General features: G+C 41.3%; 1 long non-coding RNA gene across 1 annotated transcript in view; it reads left to right on the top strand.

Annotated features, from left to right (window-relative positions):
- LOC113600290 (uncharacterized) overlaps nt 1-13,038 on the top strand; it is a 73,558-nt gene extending 60,520 nt beyond the window's left edge. The window contains exon 4 of the long non-coding RNA XR_003421291.2: nt 10,766-13,038. This is a non-coding gene — a long non-coding RNA (uncharacterized LOC113600290). The remainder of the gene's footprint in view (nt 1-10,765) is intronic.
- Nucleotides 13,039-13,348: the final 310 nt, after the last annotated feature.

Genomic DNA, 13,348 nt, shown 5'->3' with positions numbered 1-13,348 from the left:
TTCAGGGAGCATGAGGATGCCCTGGAGGGCTTGTTAAGACAGATTTTTGGCCCCCCTCCCAGAGTTTCTCATTCAGTAGTTCTGGGATGGGGTCCCTGTTTTGTATTCTGACGTGTTCCCAGGTAATGTTGAGAAGCACTGGTATGCTAAGTAAAGGATCCCTGGCTCATTTGGTGTAGGAAGAGAGGTTTCATGTAGGGGTGTGTAAGTAAATTGGAGGCACCAGTTTCCATCCAGAGTAGCTCCAGCTGAGTAGAAAACAATCACGCTCATGTCAAGCATCAAATCTTATGATGGCATCACTACTGCCGCCTTTCCCTTCCAGGGACCAAGTGCCTCAGCTGCACACCCCAGCATTGTCCTGAGTCCCTCACCTTATTCCTACCCCACCTCCTACCTGCCATCTAAACTAGCTGGATGGCTAGTGATAATCTCCCATGATTGCCCTTAGCTGAGCAGAGCTGTCCTGACCTCCCTTTGGGCTATGGCCTATGACCCATGACCCTTTCCCTCTCCTGTGGCCTTTCCATAAATAATTCCCAATGATTCAGGGGCACCTGGGTGGCTCAGTTGGTTAAGTGTCCGTCTTCAGCTCAGGTCATGATCTCGCAGGCCACGAGTTCAAGACCTATGTCGGGCTCTGTGCTGACAGCTCAGAGACTGGAGCCTGCTTCAGATTCTGTGTCTCCCTCTCTGCCCCCTCTTCTGCTCACACTCTGTCTCTCTCTCTCAAAAATAAATCATAGAAAACATTAAAAAATAATTCCCAATGATTCCATAGAAGACAGAGTTTAAAATGCAAACCTAGAACAGCTCTAGAAATTAAAAGTGAGTGTGGAAAAGTGACTCTGCTTTATTTATCAAAGATATGAAATCCCAGAAAGACAATCCCACAGCATCTTAGCAACTCTCCTCCATGTAGTGTAGATAAAAATAATGCCTGAATCACAGGCCCTGATACTTTTCCTGAAGCTTGAATGTGAATAGAGAAAGTGCCAAATATTACATTGTCTGGAAGACATATCACAAAGCCAACTCACAAAGCCTTGGTGACTATAACAAAAGGCGATTGATATGAAGAGCAAGAAAGGGGAGTCATTACTACTCAAAATATCTTGACAGGTGAATGCTGCTGACCTTCTGATGCAGAGTCCCAAAAATTGTAAAAGGATGCAGACTCTTGAAAGAATGTGCTGTTGTAGTCAGCCTAAAGCAGCAGCTCTCTTTAGCTTTGCCTATGTCACGGGATCCATGGCTCAGTCAACATTCTTCCCTCAGGAGCAACTGATATGTAGAAAGGCCATTGCTCCCAGGAGCCTGCTGAGCAGGACTGTCCAGGGTTTTCTCCAACTGGTCCCCTATCCAAGCTATCTATCTTCCTTTCTCATGACTCTTCCATTCCCTGGGTACTATTTTCCTCCTATCTTGGTTCATTTCCTAAAAGGCAATGAATGCACTATACTGTGTGATTCACCCATCTTCTCTGTGGTCAAATCATTTTTTAGGTCCAAAGACACAGAATTTAGTTCTTTAAGTGGAGTAAAGTAATCCTTCTTCTGAGTTCCATTGTGTAAAATTAGAGTTTCTTGGACCACTTTGCATTGCATATAGGATAAAATGCAAAATCCTTCCATGGCTTGCAATGTCCTGAATAATCTACTTTGGCTTCTTTTTCGTGCAGCATCTCATGCAATCCTCCCATGTCTCACAAGTCTCTAGCCACACTGGCTTCTTTCAATTCCTCAAAATCAGGGAAGCCTCAGGGCCTTTGTTTATCCTGTTCTTTCAACTGAAAACAAGTGTTTCCCTATTGTTCATTTGTTCAGTTTCTACTCATCCTTCTGATGGCTTACGGACAGCTAAATGAAGCCTTGCAGAGTGGTTAGTATATGCTACATCGGCTGAATGCCTGGATTTGTATCTGATTTCTACTGCTTACAATGTTTTCCCTTAAGAAATTTGCTTAACTTCTCTGGGCTTTAGCTTCCTCGTCTGTATAATGGGAATAATAATGGTAAGCACCTCAGAGTGTTGTTAAAAGATAACAGATAAACAGATAAACCAAGGGATTCTGGGAAAATGGCAGTGGTGGCATAATATTGTAATTTCTCCACATATACCTCTAAAATTAAAGCAATTAGATAGACCCTCCTCCCCCAACTCCCCAAATCCATAGCCAACACTGGCACAAAAGCTAATTGACAAAGTAGCTTCATGAACCCACCAACACTCCAAGACTAGAATTGTATCAACATCTGTGCTGGAGAAAGCAAAGGGGAGCAACAGGGCATCTGATGTATGCCATAATCTCCCAAACAAGTAGATGGGCACTCACCGGAAATGTACTAGGCCAACTTGAGAATGATGGCTGGAACTGGAGGAGTTTTTAGACTCTGCTAGGCTGTGTGCAAGTGACAAGATCTGAAGGGCCTGGTAGTCAGGGACCCACAAGCCCTCAAAACTAACCAGACAAAACTCCCTTCCAAGACAGGGCCCCACCGTGAGTGGAGACTGCTGGGAATAAGATCCAACATAGCAGCACGGGATCAACAGAGACAAAGAAAAAAGAAAGTCCAGGTGAAAGAAGAGGAGAGATGGATTTTTAGACAGGGAAACCTATTGTGAACATTTCACAAAAGCAGCAGAAGAGGGGGCTCTAGAGCCATGACGTTAGGAAGGAAGAGCAACCAAATTCCTCATAAAAATGAACAACAAAAAGATAGAGATGGAATTCCATAAAAAGATGTTAAAAAAAAAAAAAGAAACTAAGGAGAAGAATAACATTTCTACAGACAATTAAAACATGCCAGAAAGAACATGTTTACAAAGCGGATGGGAACATATTCTCAAGTATAAAGAGAAAATGGGAGGTGGAGCTCGTCAGGGCAGAGATGGCACCTGCTGGTGGAGGCCTTCCACGGAGGGGGTCGTAGAGGGGGTTGTGGGTGTTTTCTAATCCTGTCCCTCAGGGAGAACCAGGCAGGGCCAGCTGGGGTGCCATGTCAGTCAGAGGCTTAGTGCCACAGAGTTAAATGGAGCAGTGATTGCCATCTGATGGAATCCAGAGCAGAAAGCACGATCTTGCATGGACAGTGGACCCGAGACTCTGGACTAGGGCAAAGAGTGTGGGGGCTGCGCAGAGTAGCGCAGGGTGAGAAATCAAGCAGAGCAGCGACAAGCAGGAAGTGATTTGGGAAGGTGTTCATGAATGCATGTGGAGCCTTTCTAGAGCTCATATAATGGTCAATGTGTAGGCGGTCCGCAGGCACATTAAGCTGGATTAAAGTTGCAGAGTGTGCGACAGCCTCCATGGAAGGAGGGGAACCTAAAAAGCAGAGAAGACGTTTTGGAGCAGAGTAACTCCAGCAGCATAGCAGGGGCTTGGGACTGGAATGTGAGAGCTAACCTAAAGAGGTGAGTCCCAAAGTAGAGGTCACTGCCTCCTTAAATACCCTCTGACAACCACCCCCTATCCCTGCACCCCTCCTGCTCTAGGGCTCCCTCTGTGGCAATTACATCACCTTCTGGTGACGTTCACTGCTCCGTTCCCCTAGTCCCACTGTTCTCAGGTCCTTCTTTCCCTGCTCACTCAGGCTTTGTGGTTCCATACTGATGCCAACCCTTTCCTTCATTGTACTTGGCCAGTAGCCTTGATCCTGCTAAATCTGCCTATAGGTCGATGATGGCTGGGTATCTTTTTCCAGCTCTGACTTTTCCTAGCAGGACCATCTGCTTTCTTGACATTTCCACTTATCTAAAAGAGTTTTCAAGTTTAACTCACCAAGACAACATTGATTTCCCTCCCTTGCCTACTCCTTCCCAGTCTTCCCCATGTTAATAAACAATGCCACATTTACTAGTTACTTCAAGCCACAAACTGATTCTTCTCTTTTCCTCAAACATTCCATTCCATCTATCGATACACTGGGTGATGTCTTCCTTCAAAATACACATTGAATCAGTCTACTCCTCCTCTACCAAATACCCCTAGCACAACCCCACTATATTCCTAGCCTTGTTCCTACCTCCATCCATTTCCACACAGAAGCTGGAGGAACCATTCATAATATAAATCAGATTGTATCACTCCATTGTTTAAACCCTCCAGCATCTTCTGGTTGCGCTTAGAATAAAATCCTGAATTAAGCTTTTATGGGCCTGACTCATTTGCCTTTTGAACCTACTCATTCCCCCTTTCCACTCTCCCAGCCTCACAGACCCTCTTTAAGTAGCTGGAAGCTGTCAAGCTTATTGTGACCCTTTAGGGCCTTTATGGCAGGAAGGAACGAATTATATGTGCTGCAGAGAAGCAGTGCATGATGCTGGGGAGCCTAGAGTAAGGAGGCCTGACTTTGTCTGGGGAAGCAGGAAGTGTGGGGAAATAGATTCTACTTACATAAATGGGTTAGAAAAAAGCTTAGGGCAAAACGCCCAAGGTTAGCTAGCAAGATGTTTTAATGTTAATGGGATCACGAGTAACCTGTTAGATCACCTGCAGGAAATTACTTTCCATCTGGCACCTTGATCACAAACTCCATTTGCACCCCACCCCTGCCAGACCCTTTGCTTCTTATACACACAAGTTAATGATTACTGTCTGATTGTCTTCTCCACATTTACGCATGTAAGATGTTGTTTTTTTCATGTTCTCCATGTGAGTAATATCTTGTGAGATCAAGAAATATGGAGACGAAACCCCTCTTCAGGGCTCTTGTCACCTCCTGGGCATTAGCCCCTCTCTTGTATTCAGTTCTGCATCTGTTCTTTTGCTGGACAAGGAAGAATTCCAGATTCATAGTCTGCAACAAAGGAGGATTTCCCTGAAGGAATGATATTTTTTTTGGGATGTGAAGGCTAAGCTGGACTATTAACCATGTGAGGAACTGTAGGGGAGAGTTCCAGATAGAAAGAAGGGCATGTGCAAAGACCCTGGGGCTGGTGAGATGGTGGTGTGTTTGAGGGGGAGATGGGTGTCCCAAAGGGTTGGATACGTTAGAGACCTGGGCAGAGACTGGGTCCTTCAGTGTCTTATAAGCCATATCAAGGGTGATTTCCTGGGGCCCAGCCTACTCATAAGGGTGGCTATTAACTAAAATCCTGCTCTAAGCAATTCATTCTTTTTGACATAGGGATTGGTCCTAATTAAAATGTGAAAACACCGAGGGGAAGAAATTTCAGCGATATCTTGGTATAAGTGATGTCTCTGAGGTTGTATTAGAGGAGGAGTGGATGCTTTCTTTTATGAGAGCCCTGGGTGAAAGAAATAAGAATACTGGGGCAGGGGGCTGCTTCTCATTTCAGTCTGCAAAGGCTCTTATAGTGATGCCTCAGTGGGAGCAGAAGAGGGTAATACCTCCCAGTTGTTCCTACTGGCCTTCTTCCTCTCCCGGGGGCAAGGTGCTCACGGACTCATGGAAAGCTCCCGTGGGTCAGGAGGCAGCAGCCCCAGAGCTACCATTGTGTGGTCAGAAGAGCCAGTGGGGCTCAGGTCGGTGTGATTCAGAATGTCTGCTGAGCTTTCCACTTCCATTAATTACGGGGACAGGAAACAGTTATCTCTTTGAGCTCCCGAGCATTTGAAAATAAGAATGACATTAGACTTGGGCCAAGTTTGCCAGACTGCTGAGTAATTACAGACACATTATGATGCTGATTTCAACTTTCTCTGTCTCCCTTTGGTGGGTTGATTAGTAAATATTTTCTTTTTTCTTCTTTGGTTACTTCTGTCCTACTTGCTCTCTTGTTTTCCCTTCAGTCTCCCTTTGCCAAGTGGATTAGATAAACCAATGCTCATTGTATGTCTCTATATCCCCAGCCTGCTCCCCAGGCTTCACCCTCCGGATCTTATTTCTGGCCACAGATGTGAATCTTGCCGATTCATGCACACTCCCCATCACCTGCAGGAATAGCTAAAAGTTTCTCTCTTTAAGACAGACTTGATGAAGTAGGGCTCTCTTTTTCCCTCTTTTTTCCTCATATGAACTTACTTTGCACACCCCTAGCTTCATAGACCTTGAAGCCTCTGCGGCAATGACAAAGGTCCTGTCTGTGCCCTGAACACCAGTGGAGAGAGAAGCAGTTCCAGGTGTCCTTGGCCCAGACCCTCCATTGCAGTGGGTTGGGCTAACGAGTCCGGAGGCCGACAGCTCACTTTAATGGGCAGGATGTATTTTCTAGTGATTCATCGCTTCCTCCACAAATTATGGATATGCATTCTCTACTGAGGCCAGTAACTTATTGAGAAGCCTTTTAAGCAGTAAATCCCCTCTCTTTTCCATTCTCTGGAGAGTGGTGACATTGCTCAAGTCACAGAGAAATACAGGGCTGCCCCTTGAGGGATGGTACTTTCTTAAACAAGAATTTTTTTTTTTTAACTTGTTACAGCCTCAGCAGGGAAACTTTTGGGGAAGCTCAGCAACCTCAGTCTGAGCAGCCTTGCTTCCCTCTGCTCTTGTGGAGCAGGGAGACCTGGCTGGGAACGTGGCGCCAATTTGCATGAATCAGAATGCATGACTTTTGTTTTGCTGTTATTATTTTATTTTGGCAAAAGAGCATTTATTTACGGGCTGACACAGGAGGAGAGAGAGAGAGTAGATATCAGAGGGAAAGGCATGCCTCTCCCCTCATCCCCTGGTCTTGTTTTGGTTTGTAGGAAAGGGTTGGAGGCCATAGTGAGAGAACTGGAAAGGGGGATCTATGGGACTCTGGGCTCAAGCAGTTTCCCTTTGGGACATAGAAGCAGTGATGTTTGGAATTGTGACTGGACCATTCCCCACTTCTGCAGGGCATCCCTCCAGCACCACCAGTACTGGCATCTTAGGCACAGACCCTCGTGTCTTCCTGAGCAAGGACATGGACAAGAGGGACATGGAGAAGAAGGGGTTTATGCATAAACTTGGCATAAACATGGTAGCTGTGTGGATTAATGGTGAAGAGTGACAATTGTGGCTTCGGATTGCCTAGACCAGTTGTGTATCGCTGGCTTAATTTCTTAATTCCTTTATGCCTCAGTTTCTCCTTAAAAAAGAAATAATAGTAGTACCTAACTCATAGGGTTGATTTAAGCACTTTGAGAGAATTAGACAGGGCCTGGCACATCATTAGCATTCAATAAACATGAGCCACTTTAAAAGTTATTATTAGATAAAGATTGGACTCAATGAGGGGCTCAAAATTTAGAGTGTACCCTTAATCACTTGGCATTAACAAATGATCCAGGCTCCAACTATAGAGAATCTGATAGAGTACATCTTAGAGCTAGCCCCAGCATTTGTATTTTTTAAAAAAGAACCTTCCCAGCTGAGTCTACTAAAAATGAGTGGGTAAGGATAATTCAATTAGGACAAGTTCCCTTATATCTCTGAGAGTCTGTGATTCAAAGGTGAATGTGGGATGGCTAGAGAAAACTTTGTAGATCATTCATTCCCAATAGGGTTCAAAAGTTGGTTCTTTTTTTTTTTTAATTTTTAAATGTCTTTAAGTGTTTATTTTTGAGACAGTGAGAGAGAGACAGAGCATGAATTGGGGGAGGGACAAAGAGAGAGGGAGACACAAAATCCAAAGCAGGCTTCAGGCTCTGAGCTCTCAGCACAGAGCCTGATGTGGGCCTTGAACTGACAAACCAAGAGATCATGACCTGAGCCAAAGTCGGACACTTAACCAACTGAGCCACCGAGGTGCCCCCCCCCCAAAATTGTTTCTTGCAGAAGGGGGATGGTGGGGAAAAATTCTCACTCTTTGAATGCACAGGTATACTGTTTATCTCTTTATGTATTGTGTTTATATCTGTGATATTAAAATTTCATTGGAGGAGGGCAGTTAGGAAAAATTGTCTAAAAGGGCTCCTTAGGGGGGTTATAATGAAAAAAAAATACTGAGAAACACTTTTATAAAGGAGTGTGTTTGATCTTAAGATTAAAGCAAAGATACACATTTTCCATCTTCCTTTCTGCTTGACTAACACATATTGATGCTACTCTTAAGTTTTGAATAGGAAAAACAGTTACCTGGCAGTCCAGGGATATAAGAAAAAGAATTTCAAGACATTTGAAGATACCTGTGAGCTAAGATTTAAAGTAGACGTTTCATACTTGAGAGTTGTCTGTTTTGTTTGTTGTTTTTTAAGCCTAATAATTTTTGGAGTCTTTTTGCCCAGCCTGCCTGCTGCCTGGGTGGTCTAGACCTAGGAGGCAAAGAGATCTCAAAACCAGAGAAAACAGCATTTCCTCTGGGGCCATGTATTAGAGTTTACAGAAATAAGCTGTAAAGAGGTTGGGCATAAGTGATGAAGGAAATGCTCATTAATCAAAGCCTGATTGCCTATTTCTCAAACAGCTTAGTGACAATATAGTTGGAATTTTCTATTTCTGCCAAAGTCTCTCACACTAAGCACCTTGAACGAGACTTTATGGGCTTCTCTTCCATAGATTTATTGCTTTTCCTGCAAGAACATCCACCTTTTTAAATACTGGGCAGAAGGAACTTGGGGTGTGAAACAGGTGTGCCTGCTTGTCAGGGATCATGTCAAAGACAAAGAATCAAATGCCAGATGTGATCTTCTCTGGAAGCCATTTGCATAAGACTATGTTTCACATCAAAATGTGAACTTTCAATTTTCACATTGCAAATATTTGTTTTAGAAAGAATGGCCCCATCCCTCCCTTCCCACTCCTACAATAAATCCATACACAAGCAGACACATCACCTTTCAGTGAAGTAACAAGTAAATAACGAGTGGGAAAATACTCAAAACTTACATGAGAGGAAATAGTTACTATCCTTGATATTAGAAAAATTATAAATGTTATTATGTACTCATAAGTCACAAAGAAATGTCAAGACCCATAAAAATGTTCCAAATGTCATTCCTCACTAATAATTTAAGATGTATGAATTTAAAAATGAAAATGTATTCATCGACTCATTTTCTCAAAAAATTACAAGTAGAATTACCATACAACTCAGCAATTCCACTTCTTGGGAATATACCCCAAAGACCTGAAAGCAAGAGCTTCAACAGATATATTTATACTCATGTTTGTAGTAGCATCAGTCACAATAGCCAAAAGGTGGAAGCAACCAAGTGTGCACTGATGGATGAATGGATAATTGTGGTCTATGCATTCAGTGAATTGTACATATTAAATGTGTGTAGTTCTTTGTATGTCAGTGATATTAGATAAAGCTGTAAGAAATCCTTGAAGCATCATTCATTAAAAAAAAAGCCTGATTGCAGACCTTGACCCTGGGCCTGCCCACCTGTGGACCCCAGAACTGGACCCACCAACTCGTAGACCCCATCACCAGCCCCACTCACCTGCAGATCCAGTGAGTGGGTCCAGCCATGGGCCCTCTAGCCTACCTTCTCTGTGGTTCCTACCATCTGGTCTGCTCAGAATCTCTGACTGGACTGATTGGTGAAGGGCTTTCCCTGCTGAAGCCAATTTGTAAAGACTGGAAGAGATGACTGTGTCTTCAAATATGCAGTTTAAACTTACTAATCAAAAGATACAGAGTGGCTGTATGGATATAAAAACATAAGACCCAATTATATGCTGTCTATAAGAGACACCCTTTATTTTTTTTAAAAAAATTAAAAAAAAATTTTTTAACGTTTATTTATTTTTGAGACAGAGTGAGACAGAGCATGAACGGGGGAGGGACAGAGAAAGAGGGAGACACAGAATCGGAAGCAGGCTCCAGGCTCTGAGCCATCAGCCCAGAGCCCGACGCGGGGCTCGAACCCATGGACCAGATCGTGACCTGAGCTGAAGTCGGACACTTAACTGACTGAGCCACCCAGGTGCCCCAAGAAACACCCTTTAGATTTAAGAACACTCGTAAGCTGAAAATGAAGGGATGAGAAAAGATATTCCATGCAAATGGTAACCAAAAGGAGCAAGAATGACTATATTTATATCATTCAAAAACTGTCAAAATAGACAAAGAAGATTGTTACATAATGATAAAATAGTCAATTCAACAGGAAGATATAAAAATGACAAATATACATACACCCAACATGGAAACACCTGAATGTATAAAGCAAACATTGACAAATGTGAAGGGAGAAATAGATAGCAATACAATAATAGTAGGGGGCCTCAACAATCCTCTTTATTCATTCATTCATTCATTCATTCATTATCACTGGGTTGCAAGGATAGTTCAACAAATACAAATCAATCAACATGATACAACACATTAACACAATGAAGGATAAATAAAAAGGAGACATGGAATCTATGATATCTCAATAGGTGCAGAAAGGCATTTGACCAAATTGAACATGCTTTATGATGAAAAACTCTCAACAGATTAGGTATAGAAGGAACTTACCTCAACACAATAAGGCCATATATGTCAAACCCACAGCTAACATCATATCTAATGACATAAAACTGAAACTTTTCCTGTAACGTGAGAATCCCCACTCTCCACTTCTATTTAACATAGTACTAGAAGTCCTAAACAGAGCAATTAGGCAACGAAAAGAAATAGAAGACATCTGAATTGGAAGAGAAAGAGTAAAATGATCTCTGTTTGTAGATGTGATGAAATTACATGTAGAGAATCCTGAAGATTCCACCAAAAACTGTTAGAACTAATAATCCATGTGGTAAATCTGTATACTGCAAAACATGACACTAATAAAAGAAATTAAAGTGGGCACAAATAAATGTAAAGACATCTCATATTCATGGATTGGAAGAAATCATATTGTTAAAATCCATATCAATATCTCAATGGTATTTTTTTTTTACAGGAATAGAGAATACAATCCTAGAATTCTAAATGGGACCACAAAGGAATCTAAATGGCCAAAGCAATTGTGAGCAAGAAGCACAAAGATGGAGGCATTATACTTCCTGACTTCAGAGGATATTACAAAGCTACAATATTCAATACAGTATGGTACTGGCATAAAAAACAGACACCTAGACCAATGGAACAAAACAGGGAGCCTAGAAATAAACTCATACATATACATTCAACTGATCTTTGACAAAGGTATCAAGAATGTAGAATGGGGAAAGGATAGTCTTTTCAATAAATGGTGTTGGAAAGACCAGATATCTACATATAAAAGAATGAAATTTGACCCTTATATACCATACATAAAAATTAACAAAATGGATTAAATACATAAAAGTAATATCTGAAATGCTAAAGCTCCTGAAAGAAAACAGGGAAGACCTTTTTGACTTTGGTTTTAGCAATGACTTCTTGGATATGACACCAAAAACACAGGTAAAAAAAATCTAAAATAAACAAGAAACTGAAAAGCTTCTCCAAAGCAAAGGGAAAACAATTAACAAAACGAAAAGGTGACCTATGCAATGGGGTAAAAGAAACCACATACCTGATAAAGGGTTAATATCCAAAATATATAAAGAACTCCTATAACTCAATGTCAAAAATATAAATAATCCAATTAAAAAATGGGCAAAGAGGGGCGCCTGGATGACTCAGTCAGTTAAGTGTCTGACTTCCACTCAGGTCATGATGTTGCGGTTTGTGGGTTCAGGCCCCGTGTCAGTGTCTGTGCTGACAGCTTGAAGCCTGGAGCCTCCTTCAGATTCTGTGTCTTCCTCTCTCTCTGACTCTCCTCTGCTTGTGCTCTGTCTCTCAAAAATGAATAAATGTTTTTTAAAAAAAGTCAAAACAAAGTTTAAAAAAATGGGCAAAGAAACTGAATAGATATTTCTCCAAAGAAGACATACAAATGGTGAACAGTTTTATGAAAAAGTGCTCAACGTCACTAATCATCAGGGCAATGCAAATCAAAACCACAGTATCACCTTATATCTGTTAAAACAGCTATTATAAAAAAGACAAGAGGCAACAAATGCTGGTGAGGATGTTGAGAAAAGGGAACAGGTATGCACTGTTGGTGGGAATGAAAATTGGTGCAGCCACTGTGAAAAACAGCATGGAAGTTCCTAAAAAAATAAAATAAAACTACCGTATAATCCAGCAATCTCACTTCTGGATATTTATTCATTTATTATTTATTAAATTTTTAAAAATGTTTTTATTCATTTTTGAGAGAGAGAGATACAGAGCACTAATGGGGGAGGGGCAGAGAGAGAGAGGGAGACACAGAATCTGAAGCAGGCTCCAGGCTCTGAGCTGTCAGCACAGAGCCTGACATGGGGCTCAAACCCACCAACTGTGAGAGCGTGACCTGAGCCAAAGTCAGATGCTTAACTGACTGAGCCACCCAGGCTCCCCTCACTTCGGGATATTTAGCCAGAGGAATTGAAATTAGGATCTTGAAGAGATATCTGCACTTGCATATTTACTGCAGCATTATTCACAATAGCCAAGATTTGGAAGCAACCCAAATGACCATTATGGATGACTGGATTAACAAAATATGGTATATACACAATGGAATATTATTCAGCCATAAAAAGAAGGAAATCCTGCCATTAGCAATGATACAGATGAACAAGGAACATACTGTACTAAGTAAAACAAGCCATGCACACAAGTAAAAATGGTACATGATACCACTTATATGAGGAATCTGAAATAGTCACACTCAGGGGCAGAGAATAAGTAGTGGTTGTCAGGGGCTCCAGGGAGGTGAAAATGGTGAAGTATTAATTAAAGGGTGCAAAGTTTCTGTTAGACAAGATGAATAAATCCTAGAGATCTACAATATAGCACAGCACCTATAATTAACAATAGTGTATTGTATACTTAAATATTTGCTAAGAGGATAGTTTTCATGTTAAGTGCTGTTTTCACAAAAACAATAAAATAAAGAGGGTGGGAGTTAAAAAACAAAATAAGCCACAAATTTCAGCTATTTAAACTGTGAAAGGTTAAAAAACTTCTCGGGTTTGCTTTTTAACATAGAAAATTGTGGCTATGAACACTGATTAATATACAGAGTTGTTGAATCATTATATTATGCACCTGAAACTACTATAACACTGTATGCTAATTATACTTCAATAAATAAAGAAAAAAGAGAAATTATGTAATCTTTTTCAGATTTTTTGTTATGTTTTCTACCTAGCTGGGCCCAAAGATATGACTAACTTAAAAATAAATAAAGACAAATCAATTAATGACATTGTATGTATAGTTTTTAAGAACATGGGCTCTGGAGTCAGACTAGATGGGACCAAACATAGGTTCTGCTGCTTTAGTGGCTATGTGACTTTTGGGAAGTTATCGAACCTCTCTGAGCGTCTGTTTTCTTACTCATGTGAATAATACTAGTATTTACCCTATAAGCAATTGATGAGATTAAAGGAGATAATACTGATAAAAAGTTTTAGCACAAAACCTGGCACATCTTAAGACTCAAATATTGTCAAGAAGTGATGGTGAT

This window comes from Acinonyx jubatus, chromosome D2 (genome assembly GCF_027475565.1).
Source record: "Acinonyx jubatus isolate Ajub_Pintada_27869175 chromosome D2, VMU_Ajub_asm_v1.0, whole genome shotgun sequence".
NCBI classification, from domain to species: Eukaryota; Metazoa; Chordata; class Mammalia; order Carnivora; family Felidae; genus Acinonyx; species Acinonyx jubatus.
Note: the sequence above shows the minus strand (reverse complement) of the source record. Positions and strands in the feature narration are given on the sequence as shown.